The sequence below is a fragment of the Hylobates moloch genome, unplaced genomic scaffold, assembly GCF_009828535.3.
Source record: "Hylobates moloch isolate HMO894 unplaced genomic scaffold, HMol_V3 SCAFFOLD_13, whole genome shotgun sequence".
Taxonomy (NCBI): Eukaryota; Metazoa; Chordata; class Mammalia; order Primates; family Hylobatidae; genus Hylobates; species Hylobates moloch.
This window is the reverse complement of record NW_026652288.1, coordinates 81,357,954-81,383,949: the sequence shown is the minus strand read 5'-3', so window position 1 is coordinate 81,383,949 and position 25,996 is coordinate 81,357,954. Positions and strand designations below refer to the sequence as shown.

At 41.4% G+C, this 25,996-nt stretch overlaps 1 long non-coding RNA gene across 2 annotated transcripts in view; it reads right to left on the bottom strand.

Moving 5' to 3' along the window:
* LOC131381053 (uncharacterized) overlaps window positions 1-14,405 on the bottom strand; it is a 78,171-nt gene extending 63,766 nt beyond the window's left edge. For both annotated transcript variants that reach the window (XR_009209475.1, XR_009209476.1), the window contains exons 1-4: window positions 14,296-14,405; window positions 13,749-13,799; window positions 4,668-4,781; window positions 1,537-1,734 (exon numbers count right to left, since the gene is read on the bottom strand). This is a non-coding gene — a long non-coding RNA (uncharacterized LOC131381053). The remainder of the gene's footprint in view (window positions 1-1,536; window positions 1,735-4,667; window positions 4,782-13,748; window positions 13,800-14,295) is intronic.
* Window positions 14,406-25,996: the final 11,591 nt, after the last annotated feature.

Below are 25,996 nucleotides of genomic sequence, written 5' to 3'. Positions count from 1 at the left end.
AGAAAAGGGAAACTTGTCCTGACACAAAAGCATTTGAGGTTTATCATCTTTAATGCTCGTATCCCAGAGCAAAATGGTTGGAGAGGCTGATTCAGGAAACAAAGATTTGGACCAGGGAGAAAGGAAGGAAGAAATGGGGGAGAGAAGATGTGAAAATAAACAAGGAAAATGAAGGAAGAGAAAAGAAAGAAAAAAGGTAATACCATTTTCTAATTTGCCAGTGGAAGGAGTCTATGTCCCACAGACTGTATAATAGGATGACAGGAGTCACATTCTCTGTTCTCTTAGGACTTTCGTCCTTGCCATTCCTTATCCCCAGAATGCTCTTCCAGCAGACTCTTGCTCCCCTTTTCCTCTGCTCAAGGTCAGCTTCCCAGGGAGGCCTTTCCTGACTACCTCTGACCCCTTCTCTTTATTCTTGCCCTTTATTCTTCTTGTCTAGCTCTTATCACTGCATAATAACTAGTACTACTTATTATGTTGTTACTTGTTTATTGTCTGTTTTCCCCATGCTAAAAGGCAAACTCTGTGTGAACAGGGACTTGCAGGTCCCCAGAACAGCCATCCTCTGCAACATAGCAGAAGGTCCTTAAGTATTTATTGAATGAAAATTAGGGTAGGGCTTCCTCTAGGAGCTTTACTGATGTTTTCAGGATTCACTCTATTGGTTTCAAGCAAACAAGATGGGTGCTGGGGTATTAGGCCTATGATCAGTGTTCTTCAGCTAAAAGAATAAACATCAGAACCAACCTGGGTACTCCTTGATTTGTAGACCACCAGATGCTTCCTGGCAGACTAATTTCTTTCCTCTCGTGCTAAGTGAGGAAGAACTCTTAATACCTGGGTGTGAATGACCAAGGGCAATGGCCTTTCAGACACTGTGAGCCTTTAGAAGGGTAGGAATTCTTGAAGGATACTAGCCAGTTACATACAGGTCAAAGCATCTGGGAGCTCTATTCTATGTGCTACAACCCTCGCCACTCACTCCCAACAGGCAAGTGGATGTTTTAATTTGACTAGCTGCAACTCATTTTATCTCTGCAATAATTTGAGCAGAAAAACATCTGCTTGAAAAGAGCTTTGAGACCCTAAAATAAAAAAAACAGTGACCCAAGATTAAGCAAGGGGGAGTGTGGATGTGGGAGAGTCAATTAACTGAACACTGAAACATCCCACTTGGGCTTTGGGCTCATCTTCAAAATTCTTTTCTTGTTTCATCTATTGTAATTCCCCCAGACTGCTACAGAGAACTTGCATTTTATCCAAAGTAAATATTCCAGTAGATGAAATCTAAGCAGACCACTCTAGCACTATAAAGTGGAATTCTAATGGGTTTCTCCCACGCTGAGATTTGAGACTTTAGTGGAGGTGGGGTTGGGAGAACTATAGTTTTGAAATGAACAGTATTTTCTCTCTCTAAATCAATTTTACTTTAATGGATCTACACCTCCAGACCAATCTGTTGTAGCAGGCTGAAAAACAAAAAGTTTCTTTGGAAATATTCCCCTCTCCACCACCAGATATAGAAAATCTTACCTTATTCTAGATGTCTGCATCATTTTCTGCTTTATTTGCACATTGTGTATGCCTCTTTCACTTCTCATTAGCCTGCAGTATTTTTATGCTGTTCCTTAAACTTGATGGACGTCTGAGGATGACTTGGAAGCTCTCTCTCAGGAATGTCGTGCCTGAGACACACATGGCTTTCCCTCAAATCAAAGATGAGTTGAACAGCTGGCAAAGAAGGTCATTAGCTTTAGAATGGCTACATTTTAAAAACTATTTTTTAAAATTTACCCCTCCGATAGCATCAAGAAGAAAATGTAACATTTCTATGCAAGTCCTGAGCATCCTCTTTGTGCAAAGACAGATGATCACTGGACTGAGACGTTTCTGCCATCGTTTCTGCCTGAGGTCTGAGTCAGAACCCTTCCTCGAGCACCTGCTCTGTGTCCAGGATTCTGCTATACGCTTGGTGTAGGGGCTCACAGGAAGAAAAGATGCGGCACAATCCTTCAGCATTCCTGAATGGCCTCTGTACTGGGGGGCTGCTCATGAATGTCCTAAAATATCTGCTCCCAAGTCAATCTTGCCTCGTTCAATCCATTCTCCACACAGCAGCCTGAGTAGCCTTCCAATACCAAGCAGATGAGAGTCATTATCCCAGCTGAAACCCTTCAGTGTCTTGCTCTGAGTAACTTGGGATAAAGTCCAACTTTTTTTTCTTTTTTTGAGATGGAGTTTCACTCTGTCGCCCAGACTGGAGTGCAGTGGTATGATCTCTGCTCACTGCAACCTCCGCATCCCAGGTTCAAGCAATTCTTCTGCCTCAGCCTCTTGAGTAGCTGGGACTACAGGTGTGCCCCACCATGCCTGGCTAATTTTTTGGATTTTTAGTAGAGATGGGGTTTCGCCATGTTGCCCAGTTTGGTCTCAAACTCCTGATCTCAGGTGATTTGTCCGCCTTGGCCTCTCAAAGTGCTGGGATTACAGCATGAGGCACCACACCCAGCCAAAATCCAACATTTTAAATACGATTTATTCCTTGCCTAACCTTTCCAGCTCCATCTCTTACCTCCTGCTTAGAGCTCCGGCTGTGAGCAACATTTTACCTTCCTTAAACACACCTGTCCCCTTTCGCTGAGGCTCATCCCTGAGCATTTCCATCTGCTGCTTCCGCTGCCTCACATTCCCAACCTCCTTTTCCTGCCCTTCATCGCCTGGAAATCCCCATTCATCCCTAATGTCTCCAGACTAGGTCCTCTTCTATATGGTTCTACACAAGAGTCTTCAACTCAAATATGTTCAGGTGCAAGATTGATAAATCAGACAGGTGAAACTGACTCTATATGAGACAATTCAGAGTAGTGGAGAGTAGCAAATTGTAGAGTGCATCCTTCTCTAAATAGACAGTCATTGTCTCAGCTCCAGGCAAGTGTTGCCATTTGGGACTACAAGCCTACTTTTGCCATCTTTTCTTATTTTTAAAGAGACGTTAGAAATCTAAATGCCTTGATGTTTAACATGTTATGTGGGCCCAGATGTGGCCTGTTGACCAGCCAATGAAATATTGATTTGCTTTAGTTGTCTTCCCTGTGGAGCTATAATTGTTTCTCAAACTGTAGTGAGCACATCCTCAAAATGCAGAGATTTAGGCCTCACTTTCAGAGGGAGGCAGGTTTGGGGGAGGCAGGAAGACAGAGGTGACAGTCTGTGTTGTTCATTGTTTTACGGTACTTATAATGCCTAGCATGGGATCTAGGGCATAGCGGGTGCCCCACAAAATACTGGTTGAATAACAAATCCTAAACTGAAGTATCAAACCTGGCCTAGTTTACAAGCTGCTGCCTCTCAAATCACCAAGACTAGTTGGGAATGAGTTGAGAGGAACTGACGCCGGCTACCACAAGCCCTCCCAAATTCCCTTCTATTTTTAGTTTCTGGAATTGAGGTTTATCCAGATATGGTACTGGATTAGGTAAAACCATGAGCATTTAGGGGATTGTATCTTTTTCCCTGACCAACTTAGATTTTTCTAGAATCAGTTGCTGAGGAAAGAGATGAGTAGTTTCACAGACAGGACAGTGAAAATCAGAAGGTGGTCTGCTTCGCAGCCCAGGGAGGGAATTCTAACCTCCTCCTAAGCTTTTCTCTGATGGGTCTGGATTTCGAGGTGTCTCCATATACATGAGGGCATGTCCACCTGGGTGGTAAAAAAATGTCATCTTGCATGGACAGGCTGGAGTCCGTCTGGGAAGACTCCCTGCAGTGCACTCCTCACCAAAGGTGGGAAAACTATCTCTTGTAAACCACATTATTTAGTTGTAAGCTATTCTGTGCTTATTTACTTTTAATTTTCATTACAAGGCCTTTACCACAGTCTTGTTTAAATGTTCCAGCCTTGTCTGGAAGGGGAGACACCTCAATATAAGCAGCACCCTTTAGGTGCCACCTGGTGGCAGCAGTAGAGACGGAGCAGTATGGTCCTGGAGTGCTTGTTAGAAATGCACACGCCCAGGCCTCCCGCCCTCCCCTAGACCTGTCTCCTTCTGGGAGTGAGGGCTAAATCTCTGCATTTTGAAGACCTGCTCACTACAGTTTAAAAAGCACTGCCTGGACCAGCGCAGTGGCTCACACCTGTAATCCTAACACTTTGGGAGGCTGAGGCGGGTGGATCACTTGAGGTCAGGAGTTCGAGACAAGCCTGGCCAACATGGCAAAACCCCGTCTCTACTAAAAATACAAAAATTAGCAGGGTGTAGTGGCACATACCTGTAATCCCAGCTACTCAGGAGGCTGAGGCAGGAGAATCGCTTGAACTCGGGAGGTGGAGGTCACAGTGAGCCAAGACTGCGCCCCTGCACTCCAGCCTGGGCAACAGAGCGAGACTCCATCACAGGAAATAAGTAAATAAATAAATAGCACTGCCTAAGGAGAAGAGTAAGGGGAGGTGAATTTTTCCCTCCTTCATGTCTACCTTGTAATCTTGAGGTTTCATTTTGTCCAGGAAGACAGCAGGTATTTTTTCTGGGGCAGAGGTAATGCTTATTTCCTGAATGTGTCACGTGGCATGATCTAATAAAGGCACACTTGGCTAAATGGTCCTAATGATTTGGACCTTTGCCCAAGGCCTCCATTTCAGCTCTGTTGCTCACTTATGTTCTCACCTGAGACTTTGGTGGCTTGTCTTGTCGATAAATATGTGGACCAAGACCCTGTAAGTAGGCCATTTCACAGTCATCCTCTTGTCTGTCTTCCTAGTAGTCAACCGCAGGAACAGACTGTTCAAGTGCATAAAAAGAGACATGTAGTGACACTCAGCAGGGAAGCAGGTCTTTTCTAAATAAGCAGCTTCATTGTTTTCCTGCTCTGTGTGGTGTTTACGGCGTGGGAGGCTGACCAGCTCAGTTGACTCAGAAACAGAAAGAAAAATCAGGGAGCTGGGAGCTGGGGAGTTGGCTCAGTCCCTGACTCACTGCGTGGTCTGTGGTGAAGTCCTCCACCACCCCCCGCTCCACCCTGACACCCTGTAACGAGAAGGAAACCACACTACTGTGCTCTGTAAGCCAAGGATGATAGGATCATGCATTCTGGTTACTCAAAAGCAGTTTGCAAATTCCAGCATGAGATGAGTCTGCTATCTGGGTGTAGAGGTGAGGAAGGGGACTCTGGACTGTTGCTGAGCCACATGTGCTGTTGTTGGGAAAATGTTATTCCAGAGTCAGACCAGGTTTTAAGTCTTGGCTTTGACATTAGCCTAACTGTATGATCATGAGCAAGTCAGCTGACGTTACCAACCATAAGTAAGGAAACTTAAAGCAAAATGTGAGATGGGTTAGGTGATGTCTAAGGTCCTCTTGATGACTTAGCCCTGTCTAGTTCCTTCTGAGTTCATTCAGAAGGAAATCACTGTTTCTCGGGAGCACTATTTGTTGCTCTGACTTCCTTCAAGTCCTAGGTAGTTTGGTCTTGGAATAGGTACCAGAAAGCAGAATAGGCTCTATAATACCTCTTGTGTCCCTTCATATGTAGTTTAAAATTAAAGCAGTATGAAGCTATAAGGCAAGTGTTAGGAAGTACAATTCAATTCTCATTTTTTCCTACAATGAAATCTTTTTTGAAATGTTTTCTTGGAAATAGCAACAAAATTCTTTAAAAACAATTGTTTTGGTGCCTCTGATTTGCAGAAGACAAGAATGTGTGTTTATTCAGCCTCCTGGTTAACTCAACACTGGAAAGACCATCTTGCTGTCTCTGCAGGGATTCTGCCGGTAATTGAGCCTCCACCACAAAGAGGAGATAATTCTGCTCAGAGGAGAGGAATTGGGGTATGAGGTGTGAAGGAGAAAGGAATCCAGGAAAGTAAACACTCAGTGATAAACTGAACCCCATGGTCCCAGCTCAGGTTCAGATCTCAAGTCCTTGTTTTGATTCAGATAGCTGGGAAGGGAGTGGTGTTTGTCTCATGGGCTCCCTGATCCCTACTGTAAACCCAAGCTGGCTGTTTAAAAAGATTCTATGCATTATTAAGAGAAAATATCAGATCAGTAATATTCTTGCCCTCATCAGGAGCCCTTTGATCAGGTCCTTCAGGTTATGGGGCTGTCAGGTGGTACAAAGAAGAGAGTGAGAAGGCCCTGTTGATTCACCTGAGGCCTGCACCTCCAGCATGGGGCCTCTGAGTTCCCTTTCTTTTCCCATTGTCTTGCCTTTTTCTTTCCTTGAAAGTTATGTCACCACCTGAACACAGCTCTTCTGCCTTCTGGGCTGAGACTTATCCTTTCCTCTGAAGCAGAAAGCAAACAGGAGGTCAGCCACCTGCCAAGATCTAGCCTGTGGGACATGGCCAAGAACCTCCCTCTTCATTATATTCCTAGTTTCTGCTGTTTAGGACCCAGTGGACAGAGGGTCAGATGATCTCACCCAAGTGGCTGACTTACAAAGATATTGATCTTCTGTAAAGTTTGAGGTGGTGGGCTGGGGCCAGGGAATGTGATAGGAGCCCAGGCATGGAAGGCCTTTCTTGCCGAGGAGCTTGGCGGAGGACATACTAAATAATTTTAAACAGGAAGTGAAAGATCAGATGTGTGCCTTCGCAAATCACTCGGTGTTGAAAGTAGATTATGGCGAAGTAGTCAATGGGAGATACAATGGTGGCTAGAGTGGGGGTAGTGTGAGTGGAAATGGGGAGAAGCATATCGATTCCTGAGATTTTGGAGGGAGCACTGACTAGTCTAGGTGATTTACTGACTATAGGGGATTGGGAGTAAGGGAAAGAGAGAAATCTAGGTTTTTAGTTTGGACAAATGAGATGATACTGAGACCATTCACTAAACTTGGAAACACAGGTGGAGGAACTATAATTTTGTCTGGATGGCGAATATTGAAATGATGAGTTTGATTTGACTATATGATTCTGAGTTATTTTTGACATGTTCAAATACAGATTCTATTAGACAGTATTATACACTTGCCTGGAATTCAGGAAAGATGTCAGAGCTGGAGAAAACCACATGGATAGTTGAGGTTGTCCGGGGAGGAGCTGCAGAGTGAGCACAGCAGAAGTCCTAGACTACCGTCCAAGGAGCATTCATGATAAAGGAAAGGAAACTTGCAAGAGGGGCTGAGAAGGAGATGCCAGAGAGAGAGGAAGAGAGTCAGGAGACTTAAAGGAGGAGTGCTCAATGGTGACAAGTGTGACCAAAGCGGTAAGAAAAGGAAAAGGTGAAGTGCCCACTGAATACAGCAAAAAGGGAGTTGTTTGTGATCTTGTTAAGGTAGTTTTAGAGGTGTGGCGGGGACTGCTAACAAAATGCAGTGGTTGAAGAAAGAGGGGAGGAGAGAGTGAAGGGATGACTATTTCAAAAAGTTTGCCTATGAAGGGGAGACAGGAGTGGCTGGGCTGGAGGGAGGCTGTGTAGAACCAAAGGAAGTTTGTTTGTTGTTTTATTGTATTTTGTATTTAAGATGAGAGATTAGTATAGTGATGTAAAAGAAAAGAAAGAAAAATAGCTGTCAAATATGTCCAAAATGAATGAATCTGAAGAGTGTCATGCTAAATGAAAGAAGCCAGACTCAAAAGACATCATACTGTTTGATTCTATGTGTAAGGGATTCTAGAAAAGGCAAAACTATAGTAACGGAATGCAGATCAGTGTTTGCCAGGGCCTGAGGGTGAGGGAAGGGACTAACTGCAAATGGGCAGCAGGGAGCTATTTGGGGCATTGGAAAAGTTCAATACAGGCAGTTTTTGCTTTGCATGTTTTCTATATGCCCAAATTTCAGTTTATCATAGTTTGGTTGAAAAACACCAGTTCCCCAACAACATAGTTCCAAATTTCAGTTGCCACAGTTCTCTTAACTGTAATTGCATAAAGTACAAATTCTGCTGTTAGCTCTTCAGTCTGCAAATTGTTGTGTAAATAACAGATGTGCACATGATCAGTGACTGGCCACATCCCATCTGTGACTGACCAAAGTCTGTTGGTCACTGCACACCTGTTATCCATGTCACTTGCAGACAACAAAGCATATCTCTCTGTTGACTGCTTGTGTCCCAGTGACAAAATCCATATGACATTTTACAAAAATGAGCTAATCGAAAGAGGGAATTGGCCAACAGCGATGAAATTACAGCAAAGAAATGAAAAGTGATAATGCTGGACACAAACTTAGAATTGAATGTAAATGATGTTCTAGAAGAAATAGCTGGCTGTTTGAGAGACTCTAGATCTGCAGCCAGAGGAATTTAGAAAAGGTGAGCTTATTGACATCCATGAGGAAAGTAGTTGTGATGAAAAAGATGACGATGTCCCGGAAAAAGTGAAGCTGGTATTTGTGAAAAACAAACTTCACATAAAGGGCATTCTCAGAGAGCTATTTCATGACCTTGAAAATACAAAAGAGACAATGTTTGGAAGCAGATCCAGAGCTAGAAAGGAGTCCGGCAATTCACCAAGGCATGGGAAAGATGCTCACTTTGTATAATAGGTTACAGGACAGTCCAGGTGTGGTGGCTCATGCATGTAATCCCAGCACTTTGGAATGCCGAGGCCGATGGATCACCTGAGGTCAGGAGTTCAAGACCAGCCTGACCAACATGGCGAAACCCATGTCTACTAAAAAAATAAAATAAATTAGCTGGGCGTGGTGGCAGGTGCCTGTAATGCCAGCTACTCGGGATCGGGAGGCTGAGGCAGGAGAATTGCTTGAACCCGGGAGGCAGAGGTTGTAGTGGTCTGAGATCATGCCATTGCACGCCAGCCTGGGTGACAGAGTGAGACTCTGTCTCAAAAAAAAAAAAAAAAAATAGGTTACAGGACAAGAAGGAGGCAAGCACTGCTCTTGCTGCTCTTGAAAAGCTTTTCACAAATAAATAAAATTCTTTCTCAGTGTTTCTAATGTTTTAAATTACAGTGTACTAAATAAACATTTGCTTTACTACTTTTCATTTCTCAATTCACTGACATAAGAGTGTTTTGAATATTCTGACAAAAATGTTTGTAAGTCACAGACCAGTTGAAATTTTCCTCATTATGTATTAACTTGGCTTTGCATGGTCTCAGATTGCATGGTCACTTTTACTATCCCGTGCTACCGTGCCAAGCAAGGACTGCCTATATCTCATTTGAGGGGTAATTATAAGACTATGCTTGTCAAAACTCATCAAATTGTATATTTAAAACAGGTGACTTTTTGTATGAAAACTGCATCTCAATAAAACTTTTAAAGTAGCAATTATATATTGAAACTGCTATTTGACTGACATTTTATTTTTATTTTTTTGTTTTGTTTTGTTTTGTTTTTGAGACGGAGTCTTGCTGTGTTGCCCAGGCTGGAGTGCAGTGGCGCGATCTCTGCTCACCGCAAATTCCGCCTCCCGGGTTCACGCCAGTCTCCTACCTCAGCCTCCCGAGTAGCTGGGACTACAGGCGCCCACCACCACGCCCGGCTTATTTTTTGTATTTTTAGTAGAGACGGGGTTTCATAATCTTAGCCAGGATGGTCTTGATCTCCTGACCTCGTGATCCGCCCACCTCCGCCTCCCAAAGTGCTGGGATTACAGGCGTGAGCCACCGCGCCCGGCTTGACTGACATTTTAAAACACGTATTATCTCTAATCTTGCAGCAGTGCCGCAGGGTGGTTATGACATCAATTTATAGATAAAAGAACAAAGGCTCAGAGAGGTGCTATGACTTTCCAAGGCCACACAGCTAACAAACACCAGAGTTATGCTCTGTGCCCTCCCTACATCAGAGGTCTCAAACTGGGCTGCTTATTATTAGCATCATTAGAGGAGAGAGATTTTAAAGTCCCAGTGTCTAGGCTGCATCCCTAACCAGGTTGGATCACCAGGGCCTACACCTGCTGTCTTTCATCTGGCCAGCATGAGATCACATGGGTGACATCCCACGTGAAAATCATTTTAAAATCTGGGTGGGGGAATGGAGTGTCTAATTTCTGTAAATAGGAACCAGTGAAGGTTCATTACAATTATTTTCTATACAGAGGCCCAAACTCCAAAGCAAACTTTACTTTTACAATTTATCATCTTGTCTAGACAAAAAAAAAGAAAAAAACAGGTAGAATTGAGATTTCCTTTACAATCCTTTATAATCCTTTACAATGTATGAGATTTGGGTTCTGAAAGACTTTTTAATCTCAGTTTTAACTCTGACTCTTCAATCCTTAATTTTCAAGAGTTATTGAGTAACTACTATGGCCCAGGCACTTGCTGAGGGCTTTCATACACTATGTCATTAAGTCCTTACCCACGACAACTCCATTATCCTCATTTTTCAGATGAGATTCAGATTATTTAAAGTCTAGATTTAAACCCACATCTGACTCTGAAGCCTGTACTTCTACGTGCATTATGTCATTATAATTACTAATAAATTGTTACTAAATGTTATTGCCTAAACAAAATGTCTAGTAAGGTTCCTGGTGTATGGACAACACTTAGCAAATGTGTGTTCCCTTTTCTAAGGCTCTTGTCATCAGGGTTGGAAGGGACTTCCCAAGGCCCATCAGTGGCAATGAAAAAGCAGAGGAAACCTCTGAGGAGCTTTGCAGCTCCAAGTGGGACTCCGGGCAGGAGGGGAATAAAGCAGGTGGGGTCTGGGCCTTTGATGACTAAGGGGCAAGGGCTGTGCTGGTGGGAAATTATCAAATGATGTGACTCTACATGGTGGGCTTGTGCCGGGCTTCAGGAGGCTGACACCTTGGGAAGGATACAGCAGGATGCCTGCTGAATTGTTGGAATACAAAGGACATCCGCTTGAGTCAGGTTCATTTGCCTTTGGGAAGACCTGTGTGAAGCAAGTTAATGTTATGTTTGCTACTCATGAGACAAGATATTACCAGCCACAAAACACAGGTGTTAAAAGCCTGGTGGTTAAGGGCATGGGCTTTGGAGTCAGGCATACCTGAGGTTAGATCCTGGCCTGACCACTTATTAACTGTGTAACTTTGAGCAAGTGGTTTAGCCTGATTATCTTATTCATAAAAAGGAAATAAAACTGCTTACCATCTAAGTCTATCGTAATTCATAAGTAAGTTAATATATGTAAGGCAGCTGGCACAATGCATAGCATATAATAAGTTCTTAATAAATAGTAGCTATTGTTATTACTGCTGAAACACAAAAGCAATTGAGAGGAGAATACTATCTTATTTCCTGTTTCATTAGAGTACAATGACATGAGAGCTAAATTTTACAATAAATCCAAAGATATAGGATTCTTACCTTTTTCCACATCTTCCTTAAAGCACAACTCATGTGTGAACCTGTCTTTGATGCAATTCTTTCTTCTGTTATGTTCCCTTAGCCTGCTTTTTAATTTTTATTTTACCAGTATTATGATACTTCAGAGGCTGACTGTGTTGTGTAAATGTATTAATCTTGAGATCTGTTTATGCATCAAGGGGCATGTTGAGTGTCCTTTGGAGAAAGTACTGAGTTCTAGTATCTTTTTTTAAAAACCAATAATTTAAATAACTGAATGGAAAGTTTATGTCCTGAGTGTGTCAATGCCAGTATGAATCAACCAGATACCTCACAATTTGGAAGGGGTGACCATAAAACAATTACAAAAAAAGATTGATTGAAACTGGAGTAAATGCCTGGTATTAGATCTAAGACAGCCCTCCAAGACACAATCTATGAAGTAAGAGGATAATAGAAAACAGTTGTGATTTGAACAGGGGTCAACAATGTAAAGCTGTTTTTGAAATTTGCAGGATACAGGGTCGGGCCCAAAATGAATAAAGTCGTAAATATTCTGATCCTTTGGGATATGTGTACATAGGGAAATACCAAAATATTAAGGGTGATTATTCTAAACATTGACAAATATAAAGATGTTAAATGTAGTCAAGAAAAGTAGAAAATGAAAAAGAAAACATGAAAAACAGGAGAAAGGAAAAGGAGAATGAAACAAGGTCAGAAGAGTGAGTTAGCATTTTAGAAGCTATGTAAACAAGAATTTCTCAATTTAAAAGTTACTGAAAGTTTAATAAATGTTATTAAAAGTTTCTCAGTTAAAAGTTTGTGAAATGAATGAAACTATCTCCTCGGTTACCTTGAAAGCCACATTCAAATTTAAGGATGAACACAAAGGACTTCTTTGAGTCCTAGGAGTCCATGACGCTTGGCTTTCTGGCTTGTGCCTCTGGACGCACTATGTGTTTCTAAAAATCAAAATCTTAAACCATAAAGCTTGAGTGGCTAGTGCACTTTTCTGAGGATTCAAATCAGATATTTGGATTTCTCATTCAGTGATCATCATTCAATTACATTTGCCAAACAGCCCACCAGACCCCTTTCAGACTGGAAACAAATGGGCCAAGTGAAATAGCAACAAGGGCCCATCCTACCAATACTACCATGTTTTTTCCCCAGTATGGACTTTATATCAGGTTTCAGAGTCCCCAGAGTACAATCTGTATGCCACTGGAAAAATGTCATTCCTGTTATTCTGTTGTTCCTTCATAGAAGTCCAAGGATGTACGTTTACCTGAAAGTTTTGTAATGCACTGTCTTTCATTCTGTGTCCAGTGAGTAGCCTGGCATGGACACTGTGGCAGCCTCAGTTCCCTGGGGCAGAGCATGAGAACTGGGCAATTAACCATGTGTAAAGAATGGGACCTGATTCAGTTCTGACACATTAAAGGGTCAATATTTCTTGTTAGTAATCGTTCCTGCAGGATACCTTAGAAGGAAGTCTTATAGAAAGGAAGTTATAGGATTGAATTCCAAACCTACTGCTTGCCGAGTTAGGATGGATAGAACCATAATGCGTGCCCAGGTATATGCAGTGCCAATGACCTCATGAAGAAATCTAACTTGTTATTTTCAACAACACTCCTTAGAGTGCAGTAAAACCACCAGAGGGTCTGTGATTCTGAAAGAATGTCTTTCCAGCTGTGGTTGTTGCCACATGAAACCCTACCTGATACTAACTGAATAATACTCTGCAATCCTGTTTCATAAAGTTGTATTTTTAAAAAATTTCTTCTGTTCCTAAGAGCCTTCTGTTCTCCTGCTACCAGTCTCAGGAGTCATCCCTCCCTCTTTGTTCTCTTCATCTGTTCCTCTTGCCCCCCACCACATAGCTCTACAAATATAATTTTCCTTTACCAACAGCTCCATGCTTTCACTGTGCCCCAGTTAATGGTTCTAATTTCATTTGGTGGTCTCACTACCTCCCAAATTAACCTCCTCATTGCAGCAATATTCCAGCTTAAAATAATTTGGAAATTAAGCCTGTTTTTCCACGAGGGCAAGATGCCTGTTGAAGTAACAGTGTGAGGTTGAATCTCTTTGATGAATGCCTTTTATTAACTGATTAGACTGGATTTTACTTCCTGCCTAAAGTCAGAGTCAAAGAATCTCTGAGTGTGTCTAACCACCTCTGCTCTTCTACCTGATCTGAAAATAATGGCCTAACCCTAAAGTGTTTCCCTGTCTCCCTGCTACCTGTCTTGCTTCCCAGCTCCCTGGTAACTGGTTCAGCTTTGTGTGGTGGTGGTGAAAGTTACATTTCTATGGAGAAATGCAGCAGCACATAGCAGAGTGGCAGAGAAGCTCTATTTAGACTTTGTTTATTGACCACATCACTTGATTTTTAGGGAGATCCTATGATTGGTATTCTCAGCATTTTCTGAGTTGCCTCATTGTTGGGTCAATGGCTTTATCTACTAAAAGAAACAGAAAGGGAAATTGGTTCTGTCTCACTGAGCTTACCAGAGTGGAATCTGGCCAAACTGCTAAACACCACTGAGCTTCATTCCTCACCTGTAAAATAGAGATAAATAATAAAACTTACACTGTGTGAAGATGAAATAAAACAATGTATGTAAAGTAAATAGCATGGTGACTGAGAGGTCAGCATAGTGCCGTGAATAAGAGCTGAACTGGAGCAAGACTGTCTTCTCCAACTTCTCCCTCAGTCGTTTGCTGTCTATGTAGTTTAGGGGCAAGCCAAACCACTTGTGCCTCCTCTGCCAATCTGTAGAAAGGGCGATAATAAAATTTACCTTGTAGGGTTGTTGAGAAGATGAAATGAATTAGTGAAAACTGCTGAGAACCATGCCTGGCACACAACCACAACAAACACTAAAAGTGCTTGCCAGAAACAGTGTTTGCCATTATTATCAGAAAATACTGGTATTATTACAGCTATTAAAATAAGCCGTGGCCTTGAAAAGATTGTCCTGAAACCTGATACAATCAAAATGAAGCAATAAAGGTTTAACCTTTGGTCATGCATAGACTAAGATGTTTTACTTACTTTTTCTTTTATTTGCCAAAAGGAAATAGAAAATTCAGAGGCGATGTTGACTTGGGGAGACATTCTGAGGAAGGAAGAAATCCCAGGTGACCTGGTCCTCTTCACATTCCTCAGGAAGCCCGCTGGTTTCTGGAAGACCTGCACAAAGGGGAAACCTGACCTCATAATTGAACAAAGCTGATTTTTAAACATGGGAAGACAGGGCTAATGGGGTGGTTATGAGAAGTATTAGTCCCCTTTAGGGAGAGAATTTAATATAACTGAGGTCACAGGAGACAATCTCCAATATACCCATTAGCAAATTAGTATTTTGTTTATCTTTTAAAAAGGGTGAGCCGGGCGCTGTGGTTCACACCTGTAATCCCAGCACTTTGGGAGGCCGAGGGGGGCGGATCACGAGGTCAAGAGATTGAGACTATTCTGGCCAACATGGTGATACCCTGTCTCTACTAAAAATAAAAAAATTAGCCGGGCGTGGTGGCACACATCTTTAGTCCCAGCTACTCAGGAGGCTGAGGCAGGAGAATCGCTTGAACCCAGGAGGCGGAGCTTGCGGTGAGCTGAGATCGCGCCGCTGCACTCCAGCATGGCGACAGAGCGAGACTCCATCTCAAAAAAAAAAAAAAGGTGGGGGTGGAGTCAGTTCAAAAGCATGGTGGGGAATTCTATGTTGAGGCAGTGCAGTATTTGGAGAAACTGCTGAGAAGATGTGAAATACCACACATAATTATTTTATGCCCCTGTAAGATCCTTGCCAGGCCTTGATGGTGCCCATTAGTTCATTATTCCTTATGTTTTAAACTTTTGGTAGAACCTATAAGTATTATTATGTACAAGATGTATCAACTATGTTATAAACATGAACAGTGAAAAGCTATTTTTTAAACCTATATGAATCTTGTGTAGCTTTTAAGAACATATGTCCAAAAAATAAAGAATAAAAATAAAAATGTGTCCAAAAGAACCACCATATAGAGTGGTCTGGTATAGACAGTGAATTAAAAGTCATCTGGGTTAAGTGCCTTTGGGAAAATCACTTCCCTGAATTTTAGTTTCTACTTCCCCTGCTTATTCCAGAGGGTTATTGTGGACACCAAATCAGGTGATGAATGTGAGAAAACACTTTTTAAATGCAAAACTCATGTTAGGAAAACATGTTGTAAATTTATAAAGGTGAGATTGGGAGAAGCAGGATAAAGAGAGGGAGAAAATCAGAAAGACTTCAGTGAGCAGAAAAGGAGGAGGAAACGTGAGGGAAAAAAATCAATTTTCAAGATATTCAGGCATAAAAGAAGGCAGTTTGGAAGTGAAAAGATACGTGGTAAATGAACAACAATAGAAAGAAGCTAAAAATGTCATATCTGTAAGATGGAATATTATGTGGGTATGAAAATTTATGCTTATGAAGTATTTGAATGGCATCGAAAACACTCATCATATTAACTAAAAACAGATACAATATCATATGTGTGAAGAAAATGCAGCCAATTGTATAAGAAAAGTATTAAAAGAGATTGGAAGGAAATATGGTAAAACTGGTTGCCTCTGAGTAGTAAGCAATTAAAGGAGGTTGTTTCTATTCTTTCTGAAAAATTACCATTTTCTTTAGTGAACATGAATCACTTTTCTATTTAAAAACTAAGCTGAACTAAATTAACAGTAAAAGATAGGAGAAAAGCTAGATTAAGGAGATATATGAACTAGAGTATCAGGAAACATTCTGAAGCTTCTTTAGGCCTAAATGTGGGATTTGTACCTGAAAGATCAAATATAAGTGCTTTGTTACCCCCACTTACGAGCGGTTCGTTGTATACACATTGTATACACATGTACATTGCATACGCAGTTCAATTATACACTGCTCATGTAGTACAAGGAACTGTTTATTTTGTTTTATTACTTTTCACACATTTTATTTTTTTCATGTATTTTTTAAAATTTTAATTTATTTCGATCGTTTTTGGGGAACAGGTGGTTTTTGGTTACATGGATAAGTTCTCTAGTGGTGATTTCTGTCTGAGATTTTGGTGCACTTGTCCCCGAGCAGTGTGCACTGTACCCAATGTGTAGTCTTTTGTCCGTCACCCCCTCCCATCCTTCCACTTGAGTCCCCAAAGTCCGTTCTTAATGCATCATTCTTATGCCTTTGCATCCTCATAGCTTAGCTCCCATTTATAAGTGAGAACAGACGATATTTGCTTGTCCATTCCTGAGTTACTACACTTAGAATAATGGACTCCAACTCCATCCAGGTTGCTGCGAATGCCATTATTTCATCCAGGAACTATTTAAGTGGTTTATATTGTTAAATAAAATATATGGGAGGCTATTGTTTTGGACTAAGCTCCTGTACTAAGTGCCACCAGACCAATACAGAATGGAGTCATTCCTGCTAGATAATCAAACTATACTTAGAGATGGGCCAAATTTCCAAAAGAAAAAAAAAACAGGAGATTTGCAGCAATCGATCCAAACGGCCCCAGTCAACCTGAAGTATCATGAAAGAAGTCCCCTCTACTTTAACTCTATAAGGAAAGTAACCTTTTTTTTTTTTGAGACGAGGTTTCGTTCTTGCTCAGGCTGGGGTGCAGTAGTGCGACTTTGGCTCACTGCAACCTCCACCTTCTGGGTTCAAGCAGTTCTCCCGCTTCAGCCTCCTGAGTAGCTGGGATTACCGGTGCCCGCCACCACTGCTAATTTTTGTATTTTTAGTAGAGACAAGGTTTCACCAGGCTGACCAGGCTTGACTCGAACTCCTGACCTCAGGTGATCTGCCCATCCCGGCCTCCCAAAGTGCTGAGATTACAGGTGTGAGCCACCATGCCTGGCCAGGAAAGTAACTTTGAAATGACCAATCTACTGTTGGTTCCTGATTTTTGTTTTCTTCAATCTTTTCTTCCTGGAAACTCTACCCCGCTGCTCTGATCGTCAGAGAGCCTTTCTATTTTGAAGATGGTATACTACTCGACTTATACAAGTCAATTAGATCTTTAAATTCAATTTGTTGAGGCCAGGTGCCGTGGCTTATGCCTGTAATCCCAGCACTTTGGGAGGCCAAGGGAGGGAGATCACTTGAGGTCAGGAGTTCAAGACTAGCCTGGCCAACATGGTGAAACCTCGTCTCTACTAAAAACTCCATCTCTACTAAAAATACGAAAATCAGCCAGGCATGGTGGCACATGCTTTGCCACTTATTAGCCCTCGGATCTTGGAAAGTTACTTCTCTGGATCTCACTTTCTACCTCTGTAAAATAAGGTGAGGGGATAGAATTTCTTTAAGAGTGTTATGAGTGATCCATTTATTATTTATTTATTTATTTATTTTTGAGACAGAGTCTTGCTCTGTTGCCTAGGCTGGAGTGCAGTGGTACGATATCAGCTCATTGCACGTCTCCTGGGTTCAAGCAATTCTCATGCCTCACCCTCCCAAGTAGCCATTAACCATCCAATAACCAATGTGATTATTACACATTAGATGCCTGTATCAAAATACCTCACATACCCTATAACTACATAAACCTACTATGTCCCCATAAAAATTTTAATTTCAAAAAATAAACTACCTTCTCAACTATTAATAGATAAGGTTGGATTCAATAAGCAAGTTTTGCCCCAGAAGTCTACCTATATGTGTTTCATTTTCACTCCAAGATACTTCTTACTAGACTAGTTTCATGTACTCTGTACAGGGCTAGGGTACAAAGCATATGGGGTTAGAGCTTCTGAAGCTTCAGCAAGTTGAGCCACTGGTAAACGAACGGAAGTTTCACAGGTATGCGATCCCACATCAAGGGCCCGGCATTGCAGCACAGCCAGTGGTGGTGATTTTGAGGCTTTCTCACATTTTCTGCATTTTATAATTATTCACCTGGAACTGCAGTTTGGCCGGAAGATCAGATGGGCCCTACCATTTGGCATCCTGGGCTTGCTACCTCCCTAGGAAAGATCACTGCCCCTGAACTCACACAGACCCTCCTCCAGCAAGTTGAGAAGCTGCTTACTGAGGGCTCTGTATGGTGAAGAAGGGAAAACCATCTACACTGGACAGGGCAGGGTCCCCAGCACCATGGCATCCTGTTGATCCCTCAGGCCCTGGGGCCACATCTGGGCACATGCCCATGGGCCCAAAAGAAAGACCAGAGCTCTGTGTCATGAGAATTTGCACAACCATCCCCGTGGACGTGTCTCACGCTGACTTCAGGGCATCTCTCAGTCCCTAGCAAGTCACCATTCACTATTTGATTGCTTGAATTACAAGTTTTCAATGGAATCTTAGAGTTTTAGGGCTGGGAGACGCCTCTGAGATCATCCAATCTCCAAGAAACAGTACAGGGTAGTGTGTGGCAAAATCAAGGCCAGAGGCCATGTCTCCTGATACCCCATCCAACAGGAAACCGGTGACGGAAAGATGGCTACTCTTGAAGGCTCCTCAGATGGTTTGTTCTATTTGTATGAAAACAAATTTCCCCATTGCACATTTCAGTGTCTTTCTTTTGCTTTCTCTACTTGCTTCCTCATCTGTAAAATGAGACCCTAAAGCCCATAAGTTAATATGTGTAAAGCACTTGGAATTGTTATTAACACATAGAAAACAATAAATGAGATGCTGTTGCTATTATTCATATTACTATTATAATCATTGTTAATTTCCAAGGGCTGCCATAACAAAGTAACGCAAACTAGGTGGCTTAAAACAACAGAGCTTTTTTGTCTCACAGTTCTGGAGGCAGGAATTCTGAAATCAAGCTGATAGAAGAGCTATGTCCCCTTCGAAGCTCTACAGGCAATTCTCCCTTGCCCTTGTCCAGCTTCTGGTAGCCCCAAGAGTTCCTTGGCTTGTGGCAGCATAATTTCAATCTCTGCCTCCATCCTCACATGGTCGTCTTCCCTCTGTGTCTGTGTCTCTTCTCTTCTTACAAAGACATCAGTTTTATTTAATTAAAGATCCACCCTACTCCAGTATGTTAACTAATTATATCTGCATCCACCCTATTTCCAAATACAATCACATTTATAGGAACCAGGGGTTAGGACTTTAACATATCTTTTGGGATAATCCAATTCAACCCATAGTAATCATGACCATTGTCAAATTAGCACTTGTTGGAATGGACATTTCCATGTAGGGTAAAATGTGTTCACTTCCTTCTTGTCATAGCCCTGGATAGAGCTGCCTCAGAGCTTGCCTGTGTTCATTTCAATCAAAAACTGATTTAGATGCCGGGCTTACAGAAGTTTCAGATATGCTGGATAGAAAAAAAAAGGGATTTTAATTTGCGAAGAAACTGCAAAGGCAATACATTAATGCTGCTCTGTTGTTTTTATTAAGGAAGCCATAAAGAAAGTTAAAGTTCAACAGTAGGGAAGTTTCATTAGAGCCATTTTTTTCTGACTAGCAATTTCTCAGTATTCTGTGTTTACACATCTAATTCCTCCAGAAGTTTCCCAGGAGGAGAAAAGACAACAAAACTTGAATAAAATTATGACTGTTGCACTTCATGAATACATTATTCTAGTACTGGGACTCTCCAGGACAATTTTTCCTCACAGTGTATTCAGAAGAGGGTAGGATAAGAAAATGCACACATATGTGTATATGTATATAAATGTTATGTATACATGTATCTATATATAAATAAATACATATACACATAGAAATGCAAAGGATGAGTCCTTATCATAGCTCCCCAGAACTAAATGTATCATTTGTCATTGATAATACAAGCATAGGTAGAAAATGCTTCCAGCAAATTCCAAGGGAAATGAGTAATTAAGAGAAATACTTTGATGGTGATTTGAAATCCCCATTTTTAAATGTATTTCAAGCTCTTGCCAATTGATTCAAGTATAGGTCATTTCCCCCATTTGCTCTCCATGTCACAAACATCTTTAAATATTGATTATTTCTTTGGCTACTACTAAAATCATGTCATACTACCATATTGAAAAAATTATGGAGATTTTTTTTATTACCCTAATTGGTGAGCTTTGGGCTGTTTATAATTTTTCTATGAGTCATTCTGAAATCCAGGATGCTGCTCAGGAACTCAAATAACAGTGATTTTGTATGCTATTATTCAGCTCCTTCCATACAGAGAACAGACCCTAATGTGCATCTAATGGAGTTAATATAATAAGTGCACTTTTCATGTGAGCAATTCCCCAGTGGGTTGCTGCTTTCTCTTTGAACATGAATCACAGATTACAAAATCTATAAATAACAAAGCAAAATTTCTTATGCATCTAAAGGAGGAAAGATACCTTGTCACATCTTATTTTATATTCAAAATGCCTTTTCAGTGAAGGTAAGATATTTGTTTCCTAAATTTTTGACTAGTAGAAGGTGCCTCGGTACTTTCTTGGGGTCAAAAATAAGATAAGTGAACTAAAATGGATGACAAAGTGTCCCAAACTGGTAATGATAATGTGAACCAATTTTGAGTTATCATCCAAACGATGTTTTCAAAAGAACACAGAGGAGTTCTCGTCAGAGTATTTCATGTTGATTTTTTTTTTTCTTTTGCATTAATGGTTTGCTCATCCCTGAATCTCACTTGTTTAAATTGAACAAGCCACAGTGACAGGCAAGAATGACTCTATTCTCTCTGTCTTCTAAAAATGGCCTCAGGCAAAATATCATTTTTTCCTCCTGTTTTCCTGATGAAATCAGATAGTCGGATGGCATCTGTTCAGGAAAGAGGGCAGCAGCATGAGGTCTCTGGTGGAACCTAGCCACTCTGATTTGAATCTACATTCACCAGGTATCTTGCAGGGCTCCAGGCAAATGCTACCAGGCTTTGCCCCACTCTCCTACTCATCACTTGACCACCATGCCACTTTCGCCAAGTTTGAAGTCCCTGGAACACCATTTGTTGATTCATTAACCAACATTTATTACACAACTGCTATGAGTCAGACACTGCTCTAGGTGATGGGGGCCCAAACATATTGTCCCTATCCTCAAGGACAATACTGATTATCTCTTAATCCCCGGGAGCCCCTAGAACACTCAGGCATTAGGCCCCTAACATCCCAGCAAGCCCATTCTGGATCCCATAGAATTAAAGAATCTGAAGATAATGCATATTTACTCAGATTCCTATCTCCCGATTTGGATTTGTGGGTTCAAGGGAAAGATTCCAAAGAGGGGTGGGAGTGGAAACTGACATTCCTCTGTACTTCCTGTACATAGTCTGCAGTTGGCCCTATCTGTGGGTACTATAACTTCTAGGGATGGCTGGTGCCATTTTGAGCCTGAGTTGTTTATTTTGCTCTATAAACTTAAATCTCAGCTGTGTCATCAACAACTAGAGAGAGGAGTAGGGACTCTGACTTCTATTTCTTTAGAATCTGCATATTGTATTATACACCAGTAGGTTCTATAAACATGCTCTTGAGAGGCATATGAATGCATGCTACTGATTTGTCATCAAACTTGTCCTCAGTGTGAATGCACAGATTGGTGTTAGCAGCAACAACTCAGAAGGGAGCTCTCTCTTTTCTTCCTAAATGGCTCTAATAAACACCATCCTATCAAACCCCAGACTTCTCTTTCACACACTCAGCATATCCTGCTCATGTGTGTGGGAGCTGTAATCACTTCTGGGGTAATTCAAAAATCCTGAATCAACCAAACACTAAACACAGTGATAGGTGCACAGTGCAAACTTAAAAGATATTTGGAGTTGAAATCAAATGTTCTGTGAGAAATCTCAGGGGGTCCTTCTGAAATTCAGTCCCTGTGAGCATGACTTGCATGAGGCCCCCTCTAAAACACGTTCCATCTCTGCTTTCCTTCCTCTTCCTCCCCACATTGCCCTGGAGGGTACAGGCATGCTTGGGTTGGTGCCCAATCCTGAATGACTCGGGGAGTTTACTTTCCTGGTAACATTCCCCACCTGCCATTTAGAAATAAAAGAAAACAAATACATGGGGCCAGGAGGCCAGGAGCCAGCCAAGAGGCAGTCCTGCATATTGGTTACAGGCTCAGACTCTAGGGTCAGGTAAATCTGGATTCAGATTCAGGCTCTCTCACTTGCCAGTTTTGCACTTGATGGAAATTATGGAATTTCCTTAATGCTCATTTCCTGATCCATGACTAATGATAGTGCCTCTCTTGTGGTTTACTGTGAGGATTAAATAATGGCATTAATGGGAAGTCTTTAGCAGATAGCCTAAGAGAGAGCGCAAGCTCAAAATAAATGTTGCCCAAAAGCAATTTTCTGAGATGCTCTTTTCATATGCTTCCTGGGATATATCCTGGTCTTTATGCCTCTTTGTGGCTGCTAGAATCCCACTTCTTGAGGATTTCCTCTGCTTGGCTGCCTCTGCCACTTCTCTTTCTCACCTATTGCATCACATCAAAGATGCAGACTCTGATATATACCCTAGCCTAAAGCTCTACCTCCCAGGAGTGGGGGCTCCCAACCACTAGTCTCCCTGACCCCAGATCACTCTCCATCAAGTTCCTCCTAGCTTGTTCAAGGCATCTTGTAGCCTGAAACAGTTAACACAATAAAGAATAATTTTGCTTGGTTACAATTTATAAGTGTGTCTTGATTTTACAGGTATCACATGCTATAACCATAAGCTTTATGTTTGTTCTTATTTGAATAATAGCATGATAAAAATAACTCAAGTGAATGCTGCAATAGTTTCTTTTAAAGGTTCTGTGTGTTTTGTAAGTTGAAAAAGACGGGTTTAAAGGATTAAAGTTATAGCATTTCAAACCTTTTTTATGAAATGTATAACATGCTAATGTTTACTGTGTAGTATATATGTAAATCCCTTACTTGATTGTACATGTTTTGAGCGGAAATTGAATTGTATTTATATATTTCTATAGTGCCTACCACGGAGTTTTCCTGTCACATGTTCTCAGTATATATCCTAATCATGCAACAAATGGTTACTGAGTATCTGCCATGTGGGAAGCAATCTACAAGGCTTTGTAAGGAACACAAAGATGAGAATGACACAGGTCTGTCCTGGAAGGACAAGTGAACAAGTGATAGGTAACCAGCCAGCTACCATAAGGGGAGGGTGATTGGTATGGTCAGAGATAAAAATTAAGTGCTGGAGGTTCAGAAAGGGAGTATGTGCTTCTGGTTAAAAGACCTCCCTTAAACCTCATGGAAGAGGAGGCATTTGAGCTGAGATTTGAAGGAGATGTAAGATCTGGACATGCCAAGATGGAGCAGGAAGGTTTTGTAGACAGATGTGACAACTTGATCAAAGACCAGAATGCACAGAATACAAATAGAATATGGGTAGGAATCTGATTGGTGGTAGGTATGCTAAGTAGGAGAACAAGCCAAGAAAGCAGATTGGACCAAATCCTAAGGAGCTTGGCTGCAGGCTGTGAGGAGTTGTTCATGGAACATTTTTGATTAAGTGAGCAACATAGACGAATTGTTCTGGTACTTCCCATTTTCAAAGAGTAAAGAACAAATATCCTAATGAAATGTAATCCAGAATCACAAAGTTTTGAAGGATAAAATTGAAAGAGTAGAGGATTTTCTGGAATCTACTGCAAAGGCCAGAGTGGGAATTTCTCAGGAGCTTCATGGCACTTAGAGCTGAAACCATATGTTAGACCCTTAGCTACCCTCATCAGTGTGATGTTTGCTGCTTACATCTGTCAAGTCAGGCAACTTATGAGGCACTCAGAGCCTCACGATCCACACTCACTGATGGAACAAGTAGAGATTTCTCAAAGATGAGTAAGATTCTGTTTAGTTCTTTCCTTCAAAGAGACTTCTGGATAATAGGAAGAAGAAGACAATCACTCTGATAACGTCGTTCCTTGAAAGCCTGTTCCCAAGGCAAATGACCCATGAGAATGGAGGCTGCTGAGTGAGGGGGAAGAAATTGGATATAGAGATACCATTTAGGAGGCAAATTCACCCTCTATGAGAGGCATAGCAAGCAACTTAATGTGAGGGCCACAGGGTGGGGAGAGGGGGTGGAAAGAAGGGAAGATGGGAGTTTAAAGTGTAGACTTAGAACAAACAGGGCTTGTCACATCAGTGGATATTAGATGAGTGAGAAAAAGAAGTTCAACATGACCCTCGCATCTTGTGTATTTAAAGAGATGATGATGCCATTGCTCCATCAGTCAGAGCATGTTGGGGAATGGGGGGAGTTGATGATCCTGGAATATTTTGAGTATCACTGTGACTAGATTATAGGTATCTTCATTCAGTGGTTTGCCCAAGGGAAAGGATTGTATGATGTTCACCTGAGTAGTCCCAGCACCCAGCACAAAGCCTGATAATGAGAAATTTCTCAATAGATATAAAAAAACTGAACTGTTGACTTGAACGGCCCAGCACGCAGATACGCCAGTCTGGTGCTAGGGAGAGGAGTAGATCTGCTGAGAGGTGAACGTTGAGGAGAAAGAGCATGGAGCAAAGAGGCAGAGGACAACACCTTATACTGAGGTAGCCACACTGAATATGGGGAAAGGAAGAAAAACCTATGAAGGAAACTGAGATGGACCTTGCAAAGGAGAAAAGAACTGAGAAAAATGCAGGGTCCCTGAAACAATGAGAAGAAAAAACTCCAAGAACAAGAGTGAGAGAACACTTTTTAAACAGGAGACTAAAACCACTAGCTGTTAAGGAAAATATGGAACAATTTAATTAATGTTAAAATTTTCTGTCCTTCAAAAGTAACCATTAAGATAGTGAAAAGGCAAGCCACAGATTGGAGAAGACATTGACAACACAGGTAACTGACACTGAACATAATGGAGACTATATGAACAACTACTACAAATAAATAAGAAAATGAAAGGGAGTACAAAGGATAAACAGTCAAGAGACTTGAAAAGGTGCTTTATAAATAAAGAATATCCAAATGCCCAAAATGTGTGAAAGGATATCAACTAACAATCATTGGAAAGCAAATTTAAAATATTATACATCTACCTTTACGGCTAAAATTAATAAGACTGATTATGCCAAGTTTTGGTGAGGATTTAGAACTATAGAAACTGATATACTGCTGGTGGGAGTGTAAATGAAGACAAACACAACACTCTGGAGAACTGTGTGGCACTGTTTACTAAAGTACCGGATAATGCAATCTATTCCTCAGTAATTCCACTCTTAGGCATATCTCCAGAAGAAATGTGTGCCCACACATCAAAAGACATACACAAGAATGTTCAGAGCAACACTATTCATCCTACCTCCATCTGGAAACAACACAGATGGCCATCAACAGTAGGATGGATAAATAAATTGTGGTATATTGTGTGAAACACTATAAGAGCAATAAAAATAACTAAACTGCATCTAAATGCAGGAAAACAAATAAATCTCACAAATATAATGTTGACTGAAAGAAGCCAGATCCAAAATATTATTATAACCAAACAGAATATACTGTTTGGGGCCAGGCACAGTGGCTCATACCTGTGATCCCAGCACTTTGGGAGGCCGAGGCAGGTGGATCACCTGAGCTCAGGAGTTCGAGACCCTCCTGGCCAACATGGTGAAACCGTGTCTCTACTAAAAATACAAAAAATTAGCCAGGCATGGTGGTGGGCACCTGTAATCCCAGCTACTTGGGAGGCCAAAGCAGGAGAATCACTTGAACTCGGGAGGTGGAGGTTGCAGTGAGCCGAGATCATGCCATTGCACTCCAGCCTGGGCGACAGAGTGAGACTCTGTCTCAAGAAAAAAAAAGAATATAC